Consider the following 3,028-nt stretch of genomic DNA (forward strand, 5'->3'; position numbering starts at 1 on the left):
GAGGTCACCTACATGGCTTAATGCGTCTTTAAAGTAAAGGATACATTCAGGCTGTGGGCTGCTTGAATTCCTTTTGTCCTGATTCAGTGAACATTACCCCAGATGTGAACCTCTTTTCCTCAAATGGCTTAGCACTGTGCCAGCCAGGAGCTGGCCGACTCAGGACCTCAGACTCACCTGAGTGCTTCCTGAATATTGAAACAGAGTTTTACGCTCAGGAATAAATTTATTGAGGAATAAATTAATTGAGTTAGCCCTTTACAGATGTACTGATCCAGAGACAGCAGGTATCATAATATATTGATCATGGGTATGATAGGTGTGACAGATAGATAGGGAGAAATTCAGGTTGGTAAAACTCCTTTGGTGCTTATCAATTATACCTGAAGAGTACACCAGTAACTGTAGTTCTTCCTGTTGCCTATGTCTACACCTTTCCCACTGGGGACAAGGCTGCCTCACAATCTAATCAGAGGTACATTAAACATGTATATGAGTAACTGTAATACAAATTAGGTAAGATCAATCGATAGGAAGGGTCCAATGTAGAGAGGTCTGACAGACATGGGGAGGAAAGGCTCTCTAGTTAGAGGGTTCAGAGAAGATGCCATGGAATGAGATGGGAGGAACGAACACGAGCTAAACCTTGAAGGAAAAGCAGGATAGTAGCAGGCAGTGTTGGGAGTTGGGGGGGATGGAGTCAGCTCCAGGCAAGGAGAAAAGTGTTTACAAATGGGGCAAAAGAGATAGGATGAGTTTGGGGACAGCAAGGAGCTCAGCTCGACTGACATATAGAGTAGGTAGGAGCATGAGATAAGAATGGAAAAGGAGGTTAAAATCTTTTGTGGAGGCCTGTTTCTTATCTTAGAGGTGGAGAGGTTTCTGAGTAGTGAAGTAAGAGTCAGATCTCTACTTTAGGCAGATTATCTGGCAGCATGTAAAGGATGGATTGGAGGGAAAGAGACTGGAGGTGGGGCCATCAGTTAGGAGGCTGTTACAATAATTGGGTGATGAGTCCTGGACTAGTTCAGTTGCCTAGAGAATGGAAAGGAAGAGACAAACGGAAAAGGTGTTAGACAGGTGGGATTGATAGGACTTGGAAGGGTTTTTGTTATTGTTTTTTCGAAGGGGAGAAAATGAAGTAGAAGTTAAGGATCCCTTAAAGACGCCACAGAAAATTCCTTTTGTTCCTTAAACTTCCTACTCTTTAAGCTACTCATTCCATCAATAAGTATTTATTAAGATCCTCTATATGGGGGCAGCTAGGTGGCAGCCCTGGAGTCAGGAGGATCTGAGTTCGAATCCAGCCTCAGACATTTACTAACTGTATGACCCTGGGCAAGTCACTTACCCCCAATTGCCTCTACTAAAAAAAAAAAAGATCCTCTATACGGAAGTTATGTATGTATGTGTGTATGTGTGTGTGTATATGTGTGTGGGGGGGTATAAAGCATGTAAGATATGATTCCTGACTTCAAAAAGCTCACAGTAAAATAATAATAGCTAGCATTTATACAGAGCACGTTAGGTTTGCAAAATGCTTTCCCCAAAGTATCTCATTTTATTGTCTCAACAATCCTGGGTAGCTATTATTATCCCCGTTTTACAAGTGAGGAAACTGAAGCATCTTATTTTTGTATTAGCAACCCTGTGCACAGAGCTCTATATAGTAGGCACTCAGTAATGTTTATAAAAGAAGTAAAGTAGAGTTGTGAGAAGGGGGGAAATCACTGTGAGATGAAAGGAGGGTGGGGAGGAGTCAGGAATGGAGGAAGTGGAACTATTTGGTGGTGCCCTGACCATTGACTGGGGGGTCAGGGACTGGCCTTCCCTCTTCCCCTCTGACTAGTTCTCTCAGTCAGGGATAGTCAGGGCCTTAATTAGACCAGATGAACCTGTTTGGCTGTGGGAGGGAAAACCCAGGGGCCTGTCTGATCTCAGGTCTGAAAGTACTCTTGTGATGAGCAAAGCCTGGCCCATGTCATGTCTAATTAAAAGGCACCAGAGAGGCCCTCTGTACCAAGAACCTGGAGGCTCAATCTTAAGGCCAGAATGCAAGTTCTTTCAGACCAGTGAGGACATCAGATTGTACACACCATGTATGGAGATTTCTATACTAAGTTCTGGAGGAGATAGAGAAGGATGGAGGAGACAGGGCGCCTGTCCTCAGGGAGCCTCCAGTCTGGGGGAGAGAGCAGCCCCTGTCTTCAGGGAGCCCCTATTCTGAAAGGGAAGAGAAAGCCTCCGTTTTGAGGAAAGTGAATCTTTCCTCATTCTGATAGGGTCTGTGCATGGAGTGCATTCATCCCCTCAGGGAGCTTAACATCTTAGCTTCTCCAAACTGTTATTAACCATCTGGTTCCTAAACTCAAAAGTATTACTCCCAGTTAAGGAAGAAGGCTGTATTTTGGCTTCATTTTATTTTTCTTCACTGCTTTAAAAAACTACACAGAACTTTCATTGTGTTTTTCTATGGCCCAAAACCCTATGAATATAACATGCACTCAAAAATTGTGCATTTAGTCCAGACACTTGGGATTCAAGGGGACCACGCTTCTTTGGGACAGTGGCCTTTCGGTCCCGAGAAGAGTCTTACACCTCCTCCTTCATAATTGATGGGACTCTTATCTTGGATTGTCTTGGCTCCCTCTGAGTTCCAGGACTGACCAGAACCAATGCCAAAGGCTGAGGAGGCTGGACAATATAATAAGACATTCCATCAGTCCAAATTTCCTTGCTGTCAGTCTCGGAGCTATGACATGAATAAGAGGATTATGAATTCTGGAGACTCCAGATGAGGCCAGTCATATTCTTCTTTCACTGGCTCCCTCATCTCCTCACTCTCCTCCAAAGACTCCAAGCATCCAGATCCTCTGACGGTCAGAGCACTGATGTGAGGTGGTATTGACAGTTCAGTGCCTTGAGAATGACAAAGGAGAGAGGGAGGAGGCATTAAAAAAGGTAGAAGACACAACCTCCCCTTCCTATCTGAGGGGGAAGACACGCTTCCTCCCTTCTTGGAGCCTTC

This window comes from Phascolarctos cinereus, unplaced genomic scaffold, assembly GCF_003287225.1.
Source record: "Phascolarctos cinereus isolate Bilbo 61053 unplaced genomic scaffold, phaCin_HiC Scaffold_4;HRSCAF=312, whole genome shotgun sequence".
Taxonomy (NCBI): Eukaryota; Metazoa; Chordata; class Mammalia; order Diprotodontia; family Phascolarctidae; genus Phascolarctos; species Phascolarctos cinereus.